This window comes from Thermobia domestica, unplaced genomic scaffold, assembly GCF_964235325.1.
Source record: "Thermobia domestica unplaced genomic scaffold, izTheDome1.hap1.1 HAP1_SCAFFOLD_1820, whole genome shotgun sequence".
In the NCBI taxonomy this organism is placed as follows: domain Eukaryota; kingdom Metazoa; phylum Arthropoda; class Insecta; order Zygentoma; family Lepismatidae; genus Thermobia; species Thermobia domestica.
Genome location: NW_027657528.1, coordinates 1 through 25,564, shown reverse-complemented (window position 1 = coordinate 25,564; position 25,564 = coordinate 1). Strand labels below are relative to the sequence as shown.

Here is a 25,564-nt window from a genome sequence, read left to right as displayed (position 1 = left end):
CGACTATACTTTTGAACGTTATTGTTTCCAATAACACATTTCTGTTCTAAGAGTCCTTTCCTTCACTACCTCCGTATAATAATATATTCCTCCTAACCACAAGCGACCATATATTCCTCCTAAGTAGGCCCGCAACTGGAGGGGAGCCAGGGAGGCCTGGCCTCCCGTAAACTTCTCATGGCCCCTCCAGACCTCAATACAAAATGCTACTATTAATACAAAAATCACAATTTAGATATTTGTAAGAGAATTTTTAATGATTTGCCCCACCCCCTATCTTATTCATGGCTCCCCAAACTTCTGTATCTGGTTGCGGGCCTGCTCCTACGTATAAAATAATAATTCGTTAGAACGGCAATTATTAAAGGTTTACCCCTTTAAGCTTATGTTCTTTTGTGAGGAAGTTGGAAATGAATAAATAAATTGAAATCCACTTTCCTTTACAATCTTTTTCAAAATATTACGTTTTGTTAATAAAAAAGATAACTTCACTGGTGCATTATGTTCTCTGAATAAAAAAAGAAATCTTTATTGGTGCATTACGTTCTCTCAATAAGAAAGAAAACAGTGTATGAAATTTCTCAAGAAGAAAAATAACTACTGATTCATTTCGTTCACTCAGTAAAAAAGACTACTACTGGCATATTATGTTATCTCAAAAACAAAAAAGATCAATAATGGTACATTACGTTATATCAATAAGAGAAGTCTCCTAGTGCATTACGTTCTCTCATAACTTAGATAACTATGCATTTATTCGAAATTATTACATAAATAAAATAATTACAATAATTTTTAAACTTATTTTTGAATATACTGCATATAATACTTAAACCATATAGAATTTTCGTCGATTTAGCAAACAGAAGAAAGAAAAATGATTCAAAATATCACAGTGATAATTGTGCTATGTAATAGGTCAGCTAGGTATTTACTATATGCTTGAAAAAGTAATTGAGCAGGCTATATAAGTATAATAATCGATGTGTAACACATAATTAATATTTAATATATATTTAAGATCATAGCAGCATCTGCGCAAAGTGTTTGTTAAAAGTAAGCAAAATTTTACAAACTAGCACCAAATTACAAAATTAGCCATAAAAATATTTTGCATAAGCTTATCACAGCAATAAGAGTTTAGATAATTTTAATGCAAGGGGTTTAGACCGTCTAACTGTTTGAGTATGCTGAGAAAGGCACAAGAGAACCCCGAAACAGTATACTTCATAGTATATTAAGTATTAGATGCAATAAATAATAGAGTGAGCTAACACATATGTTTACTGTCTCGAATGATTAACATATGCCTAACTGAGTTTATGTAACTTTACAGAGATGATCAAAATTTCTATTAGGAAATCATATGGATGATTTCTTATTAGACTTTCGGCTTTGCACTTACATCTCTAGAAACTTTATGGAACTTTTACTTCATTAAGATTTAATTAGTTAACAAAATATGTAGAATAATAAAAGAAATTGAAGTTACAACCTGCAGCAAGTCCATCTGAAAATAATAAATCAATATAATATATGAATAGTATATTGTAATATTCTCCCATTTTACTTACCATCTAAAAATGTTAGATGTGACATCCATAATATCATCATTTTTTAGTTCATAAAACACAAAATTAAAACCATTTAGTTCTCACTGCAATTTGATACAGTACCCTCTCGATATGTTTCGGTTTCTGATCTAAATCTTCAGTGACTTCAAAACATATACACATGGAACATCACTGCAATTTCCATATTTCCTTTCTGGGCATTCATGTATAGTTGAAGATAGTACTTAATAAGCTACCGAAACATCTAAAAGAGAGTAAATTCAAATGCAACGATGCGTTTCTTTTTAATATTTCGAAATACTTGAAACCGGTTGTTCTGCTTTAACAACTCTAAAACTTAAAGATTTTGTAGACTGAAGAATTTTATGTGGAGACAAGAACGAAACAGAAAAACTTGTTTCTAAAAAAAATCAAAATTCATTTCTTTTTTTCTTTTTAAAAACTCAATAACTTAAGATAAATAATAGTTGGTTAAGCAGAGAATTAGACAAAATATTACAAAAATACAAGGAATTTTCAAAAATCATCTCTAAATCGAGTGAGTGCTATAGAATGTATAAGATTTATATTTTCCTTGGGTAAATTTTTTGAAAAGATAAATTAAATGATGAATTACAAATTTACACTATTCGTTATACAGAATGTGATACATGATGAATGATATAGGATGAACGATCTGTATGCTCCATTTTAAAATAACTAACAGAATGCGTGTTCTTCATCCTGGAGGAACAAAATTTATAGAAAGTATTTTAAAATATATTATTTTTTTCTCGTTTTAAAATAGTTGTTATTGGAAGTTCGATTTTAGTAGTATCACGTAAACACTCACTCTCTTCTCTTCTTTAAGGGTAATTTTTCTGAAAGGTCTATCTTATCGTTAACCTTGGGAATAAGGATATTATTTCCACAAAACATCAAATGTCTATCCTGCATGATTTTGGAGATCTGGGGAGCACACGAAAAAAAATCAAACACATTTTTTCCGCTTCAGATATTGAATTTACTCCCGTAGTGTACGTCTTATCTCCAATCTAGAATACAAGGAGATTATTTCTGCAAAATATCAAGGTTCTTAATAGTTTTGGAGATCTAGTAGTGAGTGAATCAGCGCGTGAGTCAGTAAATTTTCTATTATAGGCCTGAAAGTTAAATCAAGATCTTTCTTCATTCAGTTCCATTATTTGTGATGATCACTGCATTCATCATAATTGTGGTATTTAGAGCAGAAACGATTTAGTTTTCAAGTTCATTAAAGGTGTATGTTGAGAGAAAGGATTTTTTTTCTTTTTTTTTTGTATCATATCGTATTTATTTTTGTCCTCTTTTCTTTCATGTGCACTGGTTTACAGTACATCTAACGCGGACATGTTATGTATGGTTACATGCAAAAGTAAAATAAACAGTTATAAGGTAATTTACATGGATTGGACTAATAATTATAGCTTACAGTTGTGCAGAAATCATTATTACAAAATAAAATTAAAGAAGAACAATTTTTTATTATTCACAATATTTATAGAAGTTCTTGTAGAGAATTCTCTAATGCTAAAACAAATACTGAGATCGATGTAGTTACATATTACTGTCATCAAAACATGTTAATTTCATTGTTACGTATTTGCAATCTGTATATTTCTTTATCGACTAAATACAATATTGTAATATGTACCTCTGAAGCCGTTTCTTGAAAAATAACAAGAAAGTCCTAAGCCTTTACATTTTTGGGAATCTTGTTGTAAGGCATAATGTCCACATATTTACATCCTTTTTGTACAGTGTAGTTCTATGTTCTAGAATGAGATGTTTTGTTTATTTTTTGTGTCAAATGATGATTTTGTATTCATTTCAGGACATCTTCTAAGTGGATCTTTACAAATAACAGTAAGTTTAAAAAATATATACAAATGAAATATACTGCTTTTCCACTGCGGTTCAAAATTTTCGCAAATTTTACAATACTAATTTTACACGATCTTGATACAAACATACAAATAGAATTGAAGTCTTTAAAGATATTGCAGCAGAGACATTTCGCGTTTTTAATAAATGGTGGTATCTTTACACGATTTTCTTTACGAATTTATGTTTTCAGCAATTGTGATATGTCACCAATCGTACATAAATGTTAAAAAATATATTTTTAAGACTGCATAGAGACTTGAGCGGAACCGAAGTCAGGTTTTACACGAACAATCAATAAAGATGTAATTTTAATGTCTGGCTAGTTTAAATCATTAGTGTTAAAGTTTTTTTTAATGAATATTTCTATTTACTTAAGTTCCAGAAATGTTTCATTTCAAACAAATTTTGGAATTTTGGTAGGGTAAATTTTATCTGTGTTAAAAGAAAGTGAGTTAACTGATGACTCGCCTCGCCGCACAAAATTGCCTTGTTCTTAATAAGTCTGATCATCCAGGTCTCGATGGATTGCGCTTGGTAAACGTTTAAATGAATTGCCGTTGAGCAAAGCAGATGAAATCGGCAGTATAGTGAGAACTATTTAGGGATAGTCTAAACTAATAGTGAATACACGTTAAGAACACCTTCAGTAACAACGAAGAAATCAATGAGTGCTGATTAGAAAATGTCAATTGACGCTTGGTCAGCGTAAGGGGGTGGAGTTACTCAGTGGTCGAGTTTACCTCTGGTGCATGGGGTCCTTGGTTCGATCACAGCTCGCCCCAAGTGAGCTTTGTAATGGATAAACACTGTGTGCGTGGGTTTTCTCGGGGTTCTCCCGTTTCCTTCCAGTTTATTCATTCCACCATTTCATTCATTTCTCATCATTATCGTTTCGTTTAGTCTAGCCTGCGTAAACAAGGGATAGTAAAAATAAAGATGAGCAGTTCATATTTTAAAATGGCCTTAAAATGTAGTTTTAGTTCTTAGTAAGATCATACTTCTTCAGATGTTTCAGCTACTGAGTCAAAACCATCTTGAATCGTTTCAAAGCACTGCAAAAGCCTTAAAAATTAAGTGTTGTGTTGTCTCTGTGAGTATATAGCATGACTGGATTTTGCTATTTCCATTCTTTGTTTCAAGTCATTGAAGAAGTACCTGAACTTCGAAAGCACGCACTTTTGCTGCCCGAAATTAGTCTAGATTGTTATAAAATTATATTGAACGTTGAAGTTTTTCTGATAGCTGTTAGCTTTGTCAGGACTTTGGTAAGTACTGCGTGCGTGGAATGTAAATGTTCAAAGTTTGGAAAAAGAATTTGCTGCTTCACAAAGTACATATAATTTTTTTTTTTTTTTTTTTTTTTTTTTTTTTTTTTTTTTTAGTGGTTGATAACGAGAATAAAGTTTTCAATCATGTTATTACAACTTTTGTCCATAGTGGTCATATCTAAATTTAATTTTGGTTCCGTCGTTCAAACAAAAACAGCTTCGAATGTCTGCCTTTCTATGAATGATTAGTTTTAGATCAATTTAACTTCATCGATGCGCTTTGCGTCTTTCAGATGTTTCGAAGGGCCCTATGTTCGGGGATCGCGGTATTTGGTATTCTTTTACTCTATGTGTGTGTGTGTGTGTGTATGTGTAATGCCAACATCTATTGATATACACACGACACTTCATGGATACCTGTGGTATCAAACGAATTAGTAAAGAAATTATTATAGCGTAGTAAGTCTTTGAGGATCCTAATATTGGGCTGAGATTAGATTTCCTGAAGTCTTTTTGTAATTTCCACAAGAGCAAATTAAAATGAGGCATATCTTTTCATTTTATGGTAACCACCCTATAATTTTTCTTTCCTGTGTTTAACACTATTTGTATGCGAAACAGGTAAATAGAAATAAAATAATATAATAATAATAATAATAGAAAAAAAACAACACAAAGTTGATTTACAGGTTCTATGTCGTTATCATCAAATAAAAGCTCTATGTAAGGAATTTTTTCAAATGTTACTATTTTTTATTTGAGTGTGTCTCATTTTCATGTATGTATTTGGTTTCTGGTAGACGTTCTGCAATTATGCTTTGCTAAGGGAGACGGTGATAATGAGATGCGTGACAATGATGGAATGACGATAGTTATAGGAAATGCAAGAAATCCCCGAGAATCCAACCCATACTAACTTTGTGTCCTTTAAAGTCCCTTAACGCGAACAGAAATGGAATCAGGGATCCCATGCACTAGAAGTGAGCGCTCTATACCAAGCTACTGTGATCCTGGGAGTCGAATTAGTTTCCTTTTCCTATAAATTGACAAGACTAGAAAATGTATACTATTATTAACTGTTAATTTACTAATAATTACGATGATTTAAAATTAAATTTGGACATGGGCATTTTATACAAAAGTTGGTCTAAACAACTGAAACCATCATGGTCGTCACCAACTACTGAAGGAAAAGCACAAAAATCTTACCAGGGATGACTCTGAAGTTGAACTTTGAATCTGGGGATAGCCTATATATTTCCTGAAAGGGTTTATAGAGTAAGTTTCAAAACAAATTTAAATTCCTTGTCCGGAAGTGACCCTACGCCTTCAGGGTTGGAAATATATAGAACAACCTGATCTATATGTTCTATATTGTGGTGTAAATCACAGTCGAGGAAAAAAAAATAATATATATATTTTAAAATATTTTCTCATACATTTTGAAGGATCAGAGATGTATTTACTTCTTGATGTTTTTTGAGTTAGAAGAGACCGGAAGTTTCCAACTAATAGTAAAATTCTAAATATTATTCTAAGCTACATGACTTCCCTAGGTGAGTGACCCATAACAGAATTAGGTTAAGAGGAATTTAACCACAGTTACACGATTCATATAAAAGACTGTCGTATATTAGCTTCGGGGTCCAGTCAGTACGGTGTAGAGGCAAAATAGTTGTCTTTACAAGCCTCCGTCATTTGAAGCGTTATGGATATCTCCCGCTCATCAAAGGTTGGATCATCTGGTCTCTTCTACCAAGTATTAACGTAAGTGACAATCCTTCTCTTATCCTAGAATATGGATAAATGTCTACTTGTGATTTTTCAATTAAAAATGTTCAGGATTCTTACCATGTAGTAGGAAATGTCTCTCATTTAGATCTCACTTTTGTCATTTCAATTAATTAGTTTTATATTGTTTCTTCTTAAAACTCAATAAATATCCTAACATCTTTTCGTACATTATTTACATATTCACGTTCTCTATAATTAAAACTAGAGATGTAAGTTATGAAACAGTGACAGGCGTTTTGGAAAACCTATATTCTTTCCAAGATAATTTATTCACATTTTTTAATCAGCATGATGGCTATTAGAATTTTAATACTGCACCCCGTTATTAAAGAACACCACAGTATATCAAAGTGATTTGCAAGACTTGTAGATTAAGAATATATGCACTTCTCAATTATATCCTATATTAATGAATAAAACAAAAAAATATTTATTTCACTATAAATATCCTATATTGCTGTACCTATACGGTTGAGAAAAGCATATTCATAATATCCAGTCAACATTAAGTCATTTGGTTTTACAGCTAATGTATCTCATTTTTATGACTAGATGTGACGTGTTTTTATTTCTGTTTCACGATTTCACATATATACGTTGTCAGATCCGTACGCTCATTATATATGAGGCAACTGCTCATTTAGGCGAAGTTTTTGATAGGTCACACGGTACAAAAACGTTCAATAGATTTTGAGTTAGTAATTAGGGAAAACTATTCATGGTGATAATTTGAGCTCATTTACTCGATCCGAACAGCTCTTTCTTCGTAGCTATATAAACCTGATTGTTCACCTTTCAGGGTTTAAGTCCTCTAGCCATGACATGGTCCGGGCAAAGAGAGGGAAGAATTCTCCGGCTGGATGTTGTTTGCCGGAGCTTGGTTTTAGTTTTTGGTTGTGTGTGAGAGTCAAGTAACTCACAACGGTCCTGGCAAGATGGCCTTTGTTTTTAAGTTGTGAGGGTCATGTAACTCAAACTTTCTCACTATCACTCTACGGCGTGATAGTGAGGTTCACTGATATAGGATATGCATGATGAAATAATTGTTTTTGTTTATTACTTTGATATCTGATATAATTGAGTAGTGCATATAATATTCTTAAATTACTAGTCATGTGGAGTACATTAACATATAAGTAATATAGGTTAAGTTGTTCTGTACATTTCGAACCCAGTAGGAGTGGGGTCGTTCCGGGAAATCTTGAAAGGAATTGAAATCTGTTTGGAACTTGCTTGACAAATCTTTTCAGGAGATATATAGGTTATTAAGGTTCAACTTCGGAGTCATTTATAGTAAGATGTTCGTTCTCTTGAACAGCACGATATTTCTGAGTTTAAACGCTTATCCTCCTTGCGAATTTTCTATACTAAATAACTTTCTTCACCTAACACTTGACAATGCTAGAAACTGTCAGTGAGAACTTCAACATGTAATACCGGTATACATTCTAAAGCGATTATAATAAGGAAACATCTTGGCCTGTGTGTAATGCTAATTAATAGCAGCCTACAGTCATACTAACAGGTATCACTATGTATATTGTCTGCCTGACCCCAATAGATGGTGCTGGAGTGCAGGCAATTTGTAGGTTTGAAACTATCGTAAAGATTTAACTGTATTTTTTTAAAATAGATTTTTCTATTTAATTATTTCAAAATACGACTAGAATGTATTCATATTTAGAATTGATGATTAATATTTGAGTATTTCTACAGTAATATATTGTGATGATCGTATTTACAACTTAAACTGTATTGTTTCAAATTCATCATCACCATAGGTGTTCTGTAATTAATCGCAGGTCCTTGCCAAATCTGAGAAGCTTCCACGTTCCACGGTCTACCACTAACCTCTTCGTCCTTACGTACGATTTATGTTTTGATATCGTACATTAATTTTAGTCTCCTTCCTGCCCTCCCTCTCTTTCCTGCCACCATACTCTCTAAAACGTCTCTCATGATACATTTCCTTCTTAGCCAATGTTTCAACCAGTTTCTCTTCTCAATAATACCTAAAATTCTTCTTTTCTCTCCCGACATTTCTAACACCCTCTCATTCGTTTTCCGCTTGACCCAGATAATTCGCTCCATTCTTCTCCACACTCACATTTAGAAATTTCCAATCATTTTTCATCAGTTTTGCGTAATATTTATGTTTCTGACCTACAGAGTACAGTACTCCACATAAAGCTTTTTATGAGTCTTTTTCCCAATTCCTTATTCAAGGTCCCACAAAATAGTATTCTAAAAGTATATTTTCTTCCCTCTAAAAGCTTCTTTCATCATATCTACCCTTGCTTTTATTTCACCATCAGACTTTGTATCATCACTAATAATACTACCCAGGTATCGAAAATTAGTCACCTGTTCTATTTTCTCCCCTCTTAGTCATATATTTGACACCGACTTCTTCGTTCCAATCACCATGGCTTTTGTTTTTCTAACATTTATATTCATCCCATACATATTCTTCGCAGCCTTCTCCAAGTTTTGTAACGTCTTATTGATTTTCTCTATAGGTTCTACAACATATCATCTGCAAAACATATACATCTAATCATTATACCCCCCGCTGAAATGCTGTCTTCATTTTGTAGGCTCTTTTTCATTATCTGTTCTAAATAGATCTTAAATAATGTAGGCGAGAGACAATATTTTGTAGGCTCTTTTTCCTTATCTGTTCTAGATAGATCTTAAATAATGTAGGCGAAAGACAATATTTTGTAGGCTCTTTTTCATTATCTGTTCTAAATAGATCTTAAATAATGTAGGCGAGAGACAATATTTTGTAGGCTCTTTTTCATTATCTGTTCTAGATAGATGTTAAATAATGTAGGCGAAAGACAATATTTTGTAGGCTCTTTTTCATTATCTGTTCTAGATAGACCCTAAATAATGTAGGCGAGAGACAATATTTTATAGGCTCTTTTTCATTATCTGTTTTAGATAGATCTTAAATAATGTAGGCGAGAGACAATATTTTATAGGCTCTTTTTCATTATCTGTTATAGATAGATCTTAAATAATGTAGGTGAGAGACAATATTTTGTAGGCTCTTTTTCATTATCTGTTCTAGATACATCTTAAATAATGTAAGCGAGAGACAATATTTTGTAGGCTCTTTTCCATTATCTGTTCTATATAAATCTTAAATAATGTAGGCGAGAGACAATATTTTATGGGCTCTTTTTCATTATCTGTTCTAGATAGATCTTAAATAATGTAGGTGAGAGACAATATTTTGTAGGCTCTTTTTCATTATCTGTTCTAGATAGATCTTAAATAATGTAGGCGAGAGACAATATTTTGTAGGCTCTTTTTCATTATCTGTTCTATATAAATCTTAAATAATGTAGGCGAGAGACAATATTTTATGGGCTCTTTTTCATTATCTGTTCTAGATAGATCTTAAATAATGTAGGCGAGAGACAATATTTTGTAGGCTCTTTTTCATTATCTGTTCTAGATAAATATTAAATAGTGTACGCGAGAGACAACATCCCTATCCAACTCCCCTTCCATTTGCACTGTTGTCTGTTTTAAATTTCTTATTTCAAAACAAATAAAAATGTTTACAATGAAGATGAACATGGTTTCCTCTTTATTATTAAGACAAGGGCCATAACCACATGCAGATTTTAGCACTAATATTTGTGTAAATGTACATTAACTCTAGGCTAATTAAAGTAAGTTATATGTAAATAATTTTACTTTTTAATTAAGTCCGGTTTTAGTGTTTAGTGTACATTGCATTGAAGTCTGGGAGTGGCAAAATAAACTAGTCTATAATAATAAGTGAGAGCAAATGTGGGTACCTTGAGTCTCCTGTTGAGATTGTTATTCAAGCGGTTTAATCCATAATTAAATGAAGAATTGTTAAGGTAAGAAACTTAAATGATGTATGTATTAACATAATACTCTAAGCAGAGCTAGGTGGTTTTAACTTTATGTTTTCTTAAGCTACAAAATATCTTTCTGGATGTGTCACTTTAGTTTCAAACTAAAAGGAAAATCGAATGCCGTACTGCTAAAATAAACTTGAACAATTAAATTATATATCATACACTATTTGTTATTTATTTCAAATTACCTAATTATAGCTGATGCTAAGAAGATACTGAATTCTGTTCTGGTACTGAACTGATTCTATTCATACTCACACATATTTTACACATTATCTACAAACTAGAGTATAAATACTTAATATTTTTCTGACCAGAGTGCATGTACTTCTTTATTCAGATTAAAATATAACCGTTTCAATAACATAAATTTATCTTTCTCAGACAATTAATTGGCATATGTATGCTCCTATAATTCTAGGTAATTCAATCATCATAATATTAAATTATTGATATACAATTCTAATTCTTTATCTTCACTGTTTTCGTTCATTTTTTATTATTATTTAAATACTCTTCAATCTTTTTATCAGGAAACAGACAATCTGTCCACTTACAATTTCCAGTACACAAAGTTGCATTAAGTTATAAATGGACATACATAATATAAAAATGTAAATTAAATGACAAACCAAAGAACATAAAATAAAGTAGACATGCAAAACATTAAAAGAAATATCCTCAACCTGTCATAGATAAAAAGTTAACCGAAATATACAAAATGATGTACAAAGAATCAATGCATTACATAATATACGAAATTCCAGGCAACACTGTGCTGTGCAATGTGATATAATTGAACCGTCATATAACAGTACTCGATGGTAGGTGTGGCTAGCGTGGAACGGATTAACTATTTAAAATAAAAAACTTCTTCCATAGTAGGAGCAGAGGGGAATGATTTAAAAATGCAAGCTGCGTTTCCCTGCTGAATTGCTAAACTGAGTCTCTGTATTAAAAATTGTTTGCTCCGCGGATCTCCTGTTTTCACAACCAGCTGTGAACCAATTTGTTTCACTAGATTCTTTGCCTCTTTGCTGAAAACACCCATTGTTTCAACAGCAAAGGGAATGAAAATATGACCCTCTTTTAAACATATATATTTTAAATGTTTTCGTCTGCATGCTGTTTCTGCCGCACTTCCAGCTTCCTTAGATGTTGATACGATATGAGAAGCTGCAAAAGTATCAACACAAGTGACATCCCATACTAGACATTGCCCATTTTCCCAGGGGATTAACGTGATGCCATCTGGTCTTTTCCCATCATCCCTTGATAAACCTGATGGTTCTAAAATTGAAGGCACGTCTATGATGGCCAAAGCACGCTTTAGGATATCATTTAATTCAGCATGACGGGACACTCTGCCTGCGCTTTTGGGACAGCTCAATGGATGCAAACACTTTTCATTGACTTGCTCCAGACAAATGCATGTAAATTTTTTACACATGTTCATGCCAAGGCGTAGAGCAACACAAAGACGAAAAGAATTGTTATCCATGAAAGTTCCAATATTAATAAAGTAAACATGTCAATAAAAAATATCTCATATTTTGTAAAAAAAAAAAAAATCTAATTCTTGCCTTTTATATAATTTCAAATTTATAATATGTAACAATACGACTAGAGTTCTAGCTCAATAACTTAGTATTATGGTGTTTGTATTACCTACATTAATATGAACATACACATGCCAATTAACGTTCGAGGACTAAATTTGAGGAACGAAGAAGTAGATACTTTGGTCAGAAAAATATTAATTATTTAAGTAATAATTCCAGAATCAAGATGGATGGAGTTGACTTAGAGCAAAATGAAAGATAATGTAGATTTTACCTGGATTCATAGGCGGTATCACTATAAAACCAAAAAAGATTAATTAGTTGCATGTTGCTATTGAAACTTGCTGTACTGCATTTGCAGTTTTGTTTAAGTTTTTAATCTCGTTAGTTCATTCCTAAGAAAGTTTAGAGTGTGCATTTGTGAGAAACTGACCAAAATGAGACATTTAGTATTACATCGGATGTATTTGTATGATTCAACTCTCGTTTATATTCGCTTTCAGTACCAAAGTCAATATACCAGGCGTGTTCAAAAAGTACTGAACTTTTGGTTGGCAAATACATTTATTGATTTTGAAATCCTAAACACTAATCTCCTTCAAAGCAGTCTCCTTGATAATGTACACGTTTCTCCCAGCGCTCCCGCTGTTTTTGGAAACACTTGTGGAACGCAGTTGAAATGATGGTGAACCTTGTCGTCGCATTCCGCATCATGTCTTCTCTTAACTCAAATCGGGTTCCTTTTAGTGGCATTTTCAGCTTGAAAAATAATCAATAGTTACAGAGAGCCATGTCGGCCAAGTAGGCAGCCTGATGACACACAGGAATGTTGTGTTTAGCGATGGAAAGCCTGAAGGAAATTTTGCTGACACACTCCTCATACCCAAATTTTCGTTCAAAATTGAATGTTCCTAACCGATTGAATGACGTCTGCTCGGATATCACCGAATTTTTGGCAACATTTGATGAAATACAGCTGCTTAAGTGTTTCGGTCATCTTACAAAAAACTGAAATGCGATGACCGCTCAATACACGTCTTCACTCTTTAGCCGACTACCAGTGACTGACGTTTTCTGTGGGCGGGAAAAAATTCACGACTGTGCACGAGAGTCACTTCTACATTTATACTGAAGAAAGTCGCCCGTGTTTTATTGGTTTACGCGAAAAAAAAATAATGAAAATATGTGTTTATATTTTTTTATTTAGTTAATACATCTTAAAATTATGTTCTACAGGGCTTGAGTACAGGGCCCCTAACTAAAGCATGTAATATTTTATAGTTTGAAAATTCGATAACTACCAAGGTAATTACTATGTAAAAACGTAAACACGCTTACCTGCAAGATCTCCACCATAGTAATCATAATTATTGCTACCTACAATTGTAAATATAAGAGGACTTTCAATGTAAAATTTGTACTCACTAAGAAATAAGTAACAACACATGTACGTAATCTATGTATATATATATAGAGTGTTAGGAAAAAAGCTTCATGTACAGGGGTTACGGAAAATAAATTTTTACAGTGAAACAAGGAAGAAAAGTAGACAAATATAAGTGCACAGATACGTAATTTTGGTCATAAAGTTCATAAAACGTTTGTCGGAACCATAAATTGAAGAATCATAACTAGAATAGGTTACCCTGTATATGCAAATTCTGTTTCTAATTAGGACAGATTGCTCCTTTTTGAAACTATTATTATTTACATCTGACACGTTATATCTACTACCGACGTACATTTAGCATTTATATCTACTTAAAGTTTTTGGGAAGTTATGCCAGTAATTGAAAATAACACTTTATTAAAGGTATCAAGCTCCTATTTGTGTTGCGACTTCAAAGAACTAAAGGTTACAGCAAAGAATATTTTATCCTGCCAGAATGCATCATAACTGAAAATTCCTATTTGATCTTCGTCGTAGCCTCTTAATCAATATACATACATATTAGGCACAAAAGACCACAAGTTCCGTTTCTGACGCAAACTTTTGTGCTTCAAATTTCACTTTTAGCTTCTATTTATATGTCATATTGGCTCGATGCTTAACAAATAAGTCCAATATCAAGTGTTCATTTTCGTTCTTAAAAAAAAAAAAAAAAACTATTTATGTATTTTTCTTGGTAATGCAATGTTCGTATTTGTAAATCAAATCAAATCATCAAATATCGACTTTATTTTTTTAATTCAGGTACTTTCTTCTGGCGTTACTACTAAAACGTCCTTCAAAAGAATGAAAAAAATATAATCTTTCAGAGATTACTAAATGACTTGCTTTTTTTTTTTTTTTTTTTTTTTTTTTTTTTTTTTAAAGTTTGTACTTTGTAACAGACGTTTTACTCGCTACAGTTACGTACTAGTCAAATTACTGCATTCCTGTTTATTATATTTTGATTTTTTTTTATATAAAACTCCAACTGACCAAAGCAGTATACTTATTTTAAAATTATATATTTGCGTTACAGTTTCGGCTATGTAACATAGCCTTTCTCAGACACTGAACTTTACGTTCGAAAAATTGAGCTGCAAGTGAAGCCCTCAAACGTTTATTCATCTGAAATATTCACTGTTAAAGAATGAAAATAACACAAACAGTGTTGTTTGAATTATTAAATAACAATATACTAATATTTTCTACATAAAAACGTTAGTAAGAAACTCTCGTCAAAAAGACGTTTTATCTGATACAGGTGCCATATCTTGGTTTTTATTTTGAAAACGGTGACCCATATGGACAATCTTTTTCTATTTTATTTTTATAGATCTATTGAATTAGGTATCACTCACCCCCATGCTTCCATTTAAAATTTTGAAGTTGGGCCTTGGACCACCATGAAAATCGAGCCTCTGGGTCCCCGCGATAATACCATTCGATGCCCTCATGGCCTTTCCTATTTGAGTTTTTGTTTGTTTCATTTATGTTAAACCATTTCCATATTAGTGGTGCTGGAAGTTTTATCTGATACAGGCACCATGTCTTGGCGGCAATCTTGGAAACGGTGACCCATATGCAAAGCTTTTGACACAACGTTTTTCAGTTTTTAAAGATCTATCGAACTAGGTATCACTCGATCCATGTTTACATTTAACATTTTAAGGTTGGATCTTAGGCCCTCATGAAGGGAGGCTCTGGTGAGCACCACATCGTTTGACGTGCCTCAAGACATTTTCCGTTTCACTTTTTAATCTGTTCATTATCTCGCACCGTTTTCATATTAATGATAGTGGACGTTTTATCTGATACAGGTATCATGTCTTGGCGGCCATTTTGAATACGGTACTGATATCAAATATCTTCTGCCACAACGCTGTTTAGTGTTTGGATATCTATCGAACGAGGTATCACTCGCCCAATGTTTCCATTTCAAATTTTAAATTTGGGCCCGGAGCCACCATGAAGGGCGGCTCTGGGGGCACTGCAATAACAAAATTCGATGTGCCCCATGGCATTTCGTATTTGAGTTTTTGTTTGGTTCAATTATGTTCAGTCATTTTCGAAATATTACAGCGGAAAGATTAAAATGAGCTACCCCAGGATTTTTTAAAATAATACACGGTGTATCAAAAAAGACCTTACAATTTTTAGAACCCATATCGATTTATTTATTTACCTTACAGACATGGTTTTGATGTCATTTTGTAGCAAAATACATAAAGGTTTGACTCACGTAGTTCACTAGTTCCGAAACAAGGCTAGAAGCAATTAGAGCCCTTACTGATCCAGGTAAATGGATCGGCCGAGGTGGGCAAATTGCATACCTCTACATTTACCGGGCCTGACATTTCTTGAATCCCAAAGTAAAGTCCGGGTAGGAAAATGTTTGTCCACGAGCTTTCACGTCGAAAATGGCCTGAAACAAGGAGATGCATTGTCGCCATTATTATTTAACTTTGTGCTGGAATACGCTATAAGGAAAATCAATGATAACAACCAGGGCCTAGAATTGAACGGCATTCACCAAGTTATGGCATATGCTGATGGTGTAAATTTAATAGGGGATGATAGGAGAACAATAGAAAGAAATGCAGAGATCTTATTAAACGCTTGCAGGGACATGGGTTTAGAAGTAAATGCAGAGAAAACTAAATACATAGAAGTGTGTCGGGACCGGAATACAGCAAATTATGGATGCGTTAAAATATTAAATAATACTTTTGATAAAGTGGATAGTTTCAAATATCTAGGATCAATATTAACAGAGGAAAATCATATTCACGAAGAAGTTAAATGTCGACTAAAAGCAGGGAATTCGTGTTACTATTCGGTTCAAAATCTCTTGTCGTCTCGAATTCTGTCGACGAATTTGAAGCTTAAAATATATAAAACGATAATCATACCTGTTGTTCTGTATGGTTGCGAAACATGGTCGCTTACTCTGAGGGAAGAACATAGACTGAAAGTATTTGAGAACAAGATCCTGAGACGAATATTCGTACCTAAGAGGAACAGGAATGGGGAATGGCGGAAACTTCATAACGAGGAACTACATAATTTATATGGTTTACCCAACATTGTTAGAGTCGTCAAGTCTAGGAGGCTTAGGTGGGCAGGTCATGTAGCTAGAATGGAGAAAAGTAGAAACCCTTTTAAAATCATGACTGGAAGACCAATCGGAAAAAGACAATTAGTAAGACCTAGGCGCAGATGGGAGAAAAATATTAAGATGGATCTCGCAGAGATAGGAATACAAAGTAGAAACTGAATCTAATTGGCTAAGGATAGAAGTCAGTGGAGAGCTTTTGTGAACGTGGCATTGAACCTCCGGGTTCCATAGATCATAGAGTTTTAGACTTTTCTTGATTTCTTCTTTTTGCAGGCTTATCAAAGATATAGTATTTCCTTCACTCTTTCGGGCTTGACTGCCAGAGCTAAAAGCTAGGATCTACCTCGCAGTTGAACAAGTCACACCCGATACGCTGCGGGTAATAGTCTTCAGATGGGATGTGTAACACATCACGAATGGAATCCACATTGATCCTCTTTAGATATAAGGTAAAAAAATCTTCATGTATTTTGCTACATAATGACACGAAAACCATGCCTCTGAGGTAAATAAATAAATGAATGCTTGTTTTCTACGTTGCAAATTCTTTTTAAAACACCCTGGTTATATATGTGCATTATTTTATTCACAACCCCACCCATCGAACACACCATTAAGCCTGAAATAAAATATTTAACGTAATATATCTGACACAGATCAAGCAATGCTTTTAACTACTCGTAGCAGCATATAAATATGGACTATCTTTAGTAATAAAATCCAGAACATCGATTTACATTGTACCAATGGTAGAAATGTACTGTTCCAATGGTAGTAGAAATAGAAAACTTGAGAAATATAGATTGTCACTTTCAGCAAAATATAATAATAATAATAATAATAATAATAATAATAATAATAATAATAATAATAATAATAATAATAATAATAATAATAATAATAATAATAATAAGCTGAATAGTAACAAGAAAAGCAGGAAGATGATTGTAACTGAAACTAAGCTTCCTAAATATATATTTAAAATGCTAAAGATCTATGTTTTAATTTGGTATATACCTTTTGAGGTATATAAACTTAAGCTTAGGCATTAGATTCTCAATGAACAAAAACCAGGGGTTGCAGTTTAATATATAAGAAACAGGAACATACCAGGATTCTTCCAACGCCAAATTTCTCCCTACGGATAATGCTCTATGGGAAGTAGCGCCCACCTGGTATGCGTCAAATCCACAGTCGAACATTGGATTGACACAACACGTAATATGATTCTTTATTCCAGGTGATGATTTCCTACTGCCCCTTACACATTTGCAGTGTGTTTTCAGAACTATAGGGGCTAGTTCACTTTGTTATCCTTGGTTTATTGGCCGTCTGTTGTATGACAATTATAGTATCTCCTTAGGAACATATATATATATATATATATATATATATATATATATATATATATATAAGTATCACTCTTAGATGCCGAGGAGAACTCTGTGGATACAGTCTTTAACGACTTTTGCCGGCGTACTTTCACTATGCGTCTGAGACATGACGGAAACTATGAGAAAGCTTTCGCGACTTCACTGATCAATTTTATTACTCTTGTTCCCATTCCATTTCTAGATTAGACACTGTAGCACGTTGGATCTGGAATTTATCAGAAATCACACATATTGAGTTACCGAAAACCTGGGCTCCAATGATCATGCCATTTTATCATGCCTATTTCTCGCTGTCCGCTCTTTTGGATTGGAAGCACTTCTATAATGTTCATTGGAGCACTCACTTGCCTTTTATTGTTAGCCGTAATGCATTTGTCACATCTGAATGCGTCTACTTGTCCTTCGGCTGGTATTCAACCATTAATGGTAATGTAATGTTACAACTTGGTATATAACGCAGCACTATCATCATCACTGTTGTCTGGAAAAAAATCTTGAAAATCAAAGGCACGACTTAATGAATATGTCCAATATATGTATATTGTGTGATATAGGATTCATCGTCGTTCTGGATTTCAAACATCTCATTACACATTTTAAGCTTTCATTGATAGTAGATTTAATGCACTACCGTTCATATTTTCTGCTAGAAATTTATATTATTTGGTTTGAGGAAAAAAAAATTTCTTTTCACTTTTGCACTTTTGTCCTTATTGTTAAATATGAATTTTATGTTGAATACCAATGAATGTTTACAAGAATTATAGTTTACGGAAGGAATAATTACCATTTTTATGTTCGTTCCAGGCACCATAATTATGGTAGTGTAATATTTGTGATAAATACTAAACATTAACAGGAAGTAAATGAATTAGTAGTAAGCTATAATTAATTTTACCTGATCTGTGTCAGTGACAGAGTTGGTATCGTCGAGTTCACACACAAGGTGAGATATAAGTTTAGCATGGATATTATGGTAAAAAGGCCTTGTGTCCATCTTAAACACAAACTAAATACAACTTTCTTACAAGGCTGTCTATAATGTTTATTATAAATTAATTAAAAAATGTTACAGTTTCGGAAGTATATCACTTCCTTCTTCAGACTACTACTCCAACTGAAATCATAAATAATATTACCTTATTTATGATTTCAGTTGGAATAGTAGTCTGAAGAAGAAAGTGATATACTTCCGAAACTGTAACATTTCTAATTAATTTATAATAAAGATTATAGACAGCCTTGTAAGAAAGTTGTATTTAGTTTGTGTATAAGTTTAGCAATATTCTGGTACTTAATAATGCTGTGTTTATTGTAGTAAAATAAGAGTAGATTAACCTTCGAGGTATATCCCTTTTTGTTAGATTTTCCACCTTCCTTTCAGGTACTGGATTCCGCGTCAGGTTTTCAACGACTTGGTTTCAGAATATTATAAAAATTTTTGATTGTCGTCAAATTTACAAGAAATATACATTTGTAGAATCTGAGAGTAATTGTTAAGCAGTTAATGACATTATTAAGCATCCTAATTCTACTCAGTTACAAATTTGTATTTTCCAGTTTGAAATATACAGATTTTCCTTTGTCAAAGTTTTGGATTATTAACATTATAGGAATTGAAGTGTTCGCTATTGGAAGAGTATTAAATAATGTTTTTAAACGAATATCATTCTGATCATGCTATAATAAACCTATTTGTCTATGTGAGAATTCATAATTCTAATTGATAATTTGTCCCTTTACAATCTTTATTATCTCCACTTTTCCACACATTAAAAAGCAACTCGTAACAATTCTTTGGCCTTGTTTTCTTACGAAAATTAAGATTATGAAAAGTATTTGATTAGGTTTGACATGTTCCTTTTCTCAGTGTATTTTTCCATCGTTTATTTATAAACATTTTTGTGATACATTTTACATCTATAAAAGGTATCTGGTAAATAAGAAAATTGTGGTCAATATGATGAGTAAAGTCTGAGTGTTACCGTAATAGCATATGAGTATGGAAAAGGAAATAGTTCAGAATTTCTATGGTTACTAAGTCATTTAAAGGAACATTATATCATATAATGAAATACTATTGCTAAGTGACTAGTGACCTCATTAAACAATACATTGAAACAAATTCCTTACTAACATTCAAGTTCTTACAATTTCTGACCTTTAGCACACTTTTATCTCCTTTGTTCTATAAGTATTGCATTTTCTAGTTCAACGGAACTTTCAGCTTATTTACTTCACAAAATACATTTCAGCTTTGGCACGATGCCTTTCTGAAGTACGTTCAGACTTTCTAATTATCTAGGAAGAAAGGACTCTACAACTTGGAATATTTACACATAAATTGAGTGACCTAAATTGAAACACGGATTCTTAATTTTGAGAACAAAGTAACAATCACACGACGTGAACTAGAGCCTGTTAAAGCTAAGAACAAGAATTCCAGAGACTCACTAATATGGAATAGAAAGGACAAAGTTGCGTATCCGAAAGAATAGGAGCCGGACTGTGAGAAGTGAAAACCCGGGGTCATAGAAATGACGAGTCATCGTTCGATCTCTGGAGAAGAATCTGGATGAGGACAATGACGTTTTCAAATAAGGTAAAAAAAAAACAGTATATATGTGAAGCTTAGTGGATCATCCGAATCATTGGAAGTTATTTGTAGAGATGATTCCTGGTTCAGACGGTTCAGGTCTCTCTGCAGTTAGTTGAGATTTGAAGGAGATTTATTGAGTAGCATGGTGACAACGTTAAATACTTGTAGTTTTCAAAGTATTGTGGAGGCATTGAATACAATAGAACGCCTTTCTACACTCATCTTTATTACTCCATTTTTCCTTCCCTTATTACCAGTGATCTTTTAGAGAAAGTTCCAATTTATAGAAATGAATGAAACATTAATCTATGTTGTCATTTGTTTGGAATTTGAGATTACATTAGATTATCGTGTACTTATCCGTTGAGTAGTTGTTTTCTCTATAAAAAACATATTACACACACTGAATATCGCTTCCACGTTCTTCCTTTTCTGTTGATTTTAAACTTGTTATTAAACGTTTGAAACTTTACTCATGTTAGGTTTCACGGCTTTTAAGACTAGATGCTTTCAGAAAGAAGGTAATTTTCTATTTACTTCTATTCATTTGATATTCATACTAAGGTTGAATGTTATTTAGAATACGAATTATCTTCCACAAAAATTACAGCGTAGCTATTAAATACTTACCATTTTCATATTTGTTCCAGGCGTTATAATTATGGTAAGACTCTGGGAAAATAAAATTATTGAAAGATATTAAAAATAAAATATAAGTTCGTAATTACTATTACGAGTGGTAAAAATTCCAGTTCTAAATAAAAATGAAACAATTATTTTCATTGTAGTTTCTTTTATATTAATTATTTTGTATACTAAAACCGTAAGTTTCTAGCTGGCTAGTTTCCCATTACTTATTAGTAAATTTTGTTTCTTCTTCCATTTTGCATTTATTACAGAAATTTGCAGAATTAAAACCAAAAGTAATATCAGTATTAAATGTATAATCTTCGGAATATCTCACAAGATAACATCTTATATTGATGGTAGCATTGCCCAATCACAAAATGCGCAATCGATAGAAGAGTGAAGAAAAGTGAGAAACCAAAGTTTTACGAGCCGGCACCCAGAAACAAAAGGAGATCCAGGGGAAAGAAGGATCTAGAATCATGTGAAGATAGCAATGCAAAAGATACACTGACACAGAAAGAACTTCAAAATGATTAAAGAAATCAAAATGACATTTACACAACAGTAGAGTAAGCAAACTTTGTACCCACAGACATGCTCAATAGCATCCCTTGTCAGTGATATCTGCAAATGAGAGAAACATCCTTCTGATATTATTTCTATTTAGAAAAGGGCATACAACTGGAATTATATCAGAAAATGGTTTTCCTCTTTCCACATTGAAGATTTTTCAGTTAGAATGGATAGATGATATTGTTGATAGAATTACTTTATTTTCATTAAAACCGAAGATCAAATTGTGTCCTTTTCTTTCAGAAATAAAAGCAATCTTATGCGAAACCTTTATAATAACGTTCCGATGGATAGAAAATACTGAATTTAATAAAGAACCATTTCCATGATATAACAAAGAATCATATCTTACGGCTCAAGTTCGATGTAAGAATTATTTTAGGAAATTAAAATACCTTGTATCGGACTAATATTAATTGACGTATGAAAGAAATATATCTGGTTTAAATCCAGTTTTATTCCTTAGCTATATGCGTGTGATTTCTTATCTTAATTCTTAATGTATCCCTTTCTTCCAGCTTGCTAAGTTGCTATTATTTTTAGAACGTATTCTTTCTGTGAAGATCAGAGTTTTTTACGTTATAAGATTATCTTCTAGACTTGGAATTTTAGTTGAGTATTGGGAATGAATATCTGTGTTATGAAGCTGTATGTATTTATTTATTTTCTTATCCATAGTATAATGTATTACTAACCCTATTTCTAGATGTGTTACTTCGATACAACTTCTTTAGCTCAAATTGTACTTAAATCCTTATATCTATGTCAAGAATACAATTTGTTGACATTACTAAAGTCAGAGGTTCTTCTATTGGATGAATGTGATTCTATTTTGGAAGTTAATGTATGTGTAATGAAGCTAAAATAACTCACTCGTTGTACATTTTCTATATCCGATTCTAATTGTGTGTCCCTTGTTTCTAAACTTATTATTGAAGTTATCAAACTGTCATAAATGATAACTTACACGTTGGTAGTTTTTGTGCAAATTATTAAAATTAATTTTCTCAAAAGAAATAGCTAACAGTTTTGTAGTTTCGCTAATGCTATAAGTGAATTGTATTTTGAATACGAATAATTTTTAGAAGCTTTATAGTGCAACTAGAAATATTACCATTTTTATTCCAGCCCCAGCTACCATAATTATGCCAACCTGTAAAGATAAATAAACCTCGACAATGCGTTAAATAATAAAATAAGAAATAATATTTATTTTTAACAAATTCTCTAGATATTCGTAATATTTGTTCGTTTTAATATAAGCTACTTACGGTCTTGAATTTTAATATGCTACTTATGTAAGACTTTTCTAATTGTATTGATAAATTGATTTTTGGCGCTACCTTTTTTCGTCACTTATTGTTAAACTTTATTTCTTGTAACATTTTACACATCTCATAATAACCTGTTAAATAAGTACAGCTAGCATCCAATAATATTTGTATATTGCGGAGTATTTCTCAACAGTATATGTGTATGAGACATGCACCACGATTAATTCTGCACGGAGTATCTTCAAACAATATCGTAGGGACTTTTATATACGCTTTATGTTGCTGGAATGTTTCTGTTCGTTACAAAGTTGCGCTAAATTGAAATATGAAAAGATGTTTTTGAGAGAACTCTGCTTCTGTATTCTTCTGTATTTGTTTGACATATAAATATCGTATCAAAACTTTATAAGACATAAATCGAAATACCATTCTGACTACTTGCACATTATCTGGCTATTGAAAAGTAGTTATTTGTAACTTCTGCCAATACACTCAGAACCGAAAGTTTTTCATCATGAACACACGTTAAATTATTGCAATTATTAGATTTGTTGAGTTGCAGCTGCATTACGTATACACGAGGACATAAGTTTCATATAATTGCAAGTTCCACATCTTCAACAAACGTCTGCAAAGACGTAAATAAATGAATGAAATAACAATATTTTATGTTCCTCACAAGTTTTTTCTTAAAATTTTATTTCATATTTATCTTTGGAGATTGCAGTGAAAACTATACAGTGTAGTAGGAGGGGCAGTCGAAAGAGATGAAAATACAAGAAGATTTGTGACTGAAAGTCTGTCTGATTTCACATCACCTAAGTATACTCCTAATTTTTCATTAACATGTGCAAACGTACTAATAGTGCGTTCGCAATTTGTTACATTTTCCTTCCTTCTTTAGCAATGTAGCTGTGTTATTCCGCAGTTAGTATCCTCATTTCATGTACGTTAACAATGTACACTAGTTATGAGTGACACAGAATTTATTTCTTTTGTTTCAAGCAAAATAAATACGATATACAAATGGTGAATGATATTTAAAATTCATTATAATTTAAGCAGTTTTAACATCTCTGTTTTATATTTATTTATAAAGGAATGCTAAAGTAAAGTGTATGGAATTTTTGTAATCAAGTAAACATATACCATAGGATAGATACACTTAAAAAACTCTACTGCATTATAATGTACTGAATCAACGTAATTTCAATTTATAAATACAACGTAATCAATTTAAAAATCGTTATAAATAATCAACGTAATCAATTTATAAATACATATGTGAAATAATAGCATCTAAAAATTAGTGAAAACTCACAGACAAATTGAACATGCTATGAAATAAAACATAGAAACTTGGTGCTTGAACATATTTCTACACTTTTAATTGCAGAAAATGTACATACTTCAGAAATAACTTACCTTCAAATATACAGTTTGGACATGTGATGTAGTATTATAATATTTCCTATGTCTGGATAGCTCAAATGTTTATTCAATAAATAACTTGGTGAATGTGCATTTTTATACATTTTGTCTCCATTGGAAGCACACATGAATGTTTATTGTCATTTATATGGAATTACAAATAACATCTTTCCCACTTCGCAGCATTCCTTCTTCCGTCATATTTAATAGAAACTATAAATTTGCTCGACTTTAGTGTTTTTTTTCATAGAATTTCAAAATTTCAGATTAATGTGTTTCAAGTCAAACGATTTTTCCAATTCTATCCACAAAAAGTCTTCATGTTGTGATACTGCTCTCCTCTTTTGTTGTATGCAATACAAATGTAACTCTCCGTATTAATATGTATTACTCTTCACAACATCAAGTGGCACCAATATCACTTGTAACATAAACGTTATAAGTTTCTTGAACTTCAATCATTGTGTTGCTCCTTTCAATTTCAGTCTGTCTCGTGATCACTAACTTAAGTAAAACAATCAAAGAGGTCTTCGTAATCACTCTGTAGTAATATCTTTATTTGGTATTTTCGTGACAAATTATGGGATATTTTTATGACAGAAGGTAAAAGAAAATTAAGTACTTAAATTAAGTGATAGAGAAAATAAAATATCCTTTTCACAGTTCCATCGTTTCAACTGTACGGGTAGAATTGTGTTAAACATGATATTTTGTTGTACCTGTTTAGTAACTTGTTTTATTGATGGGTTTTGACATTTTTTGCATTAAATTGAATGAAGTTTCGACAAAGTTACTGTTATTAGGTATTTTCAATTAATTGTTAGATATAAATGTTTTGAAATTACTATATATACTATATTGCTTGGGAGAACACGAATGTGTTGTCATCTTGCATTAACTGAGTTACAACAATATATTTAGGTGGGAGAACGTGGTCGCTAATTATTATTATCAAGATCAAATATGTGTTTCACATTTATTATTTATTGATAATATCTAGCTCTATGTTTGGGATAGAAGTTATACACTATTTCTTTAAAATTGTGAAATAAAATGACCCAAACCTTGTCCTTTCCATCTTCCTTTTTCATACCCTCCTCCTGGACCATAT

General features: G+C 32.1%; 1 long non-coding RNA gene across 1 annotated transcript; it reads right to left on the bottom strand.

Annotated features, from left to right (window-relative positions):
* Positions 1–1,495: 1,495 nt before the first annotated feature.
* Positions 1,496–25,564, bottom strand: LOC145678071 (uncharacterized). The gene is made up of 6 exons (XR_014130198.1): positions 25,518–25,564; positions 22,863–22,901; positions 21,176–21,217; positions 13,344–13,382; positions 12,280–12,300; positions 1,496–1,510 (listed from the first exon to the last, which is right to left on the bottom strand). It is a non-coding gene; the product is annotated as an uncharacterized LOC145678071 (long non-coding RNA).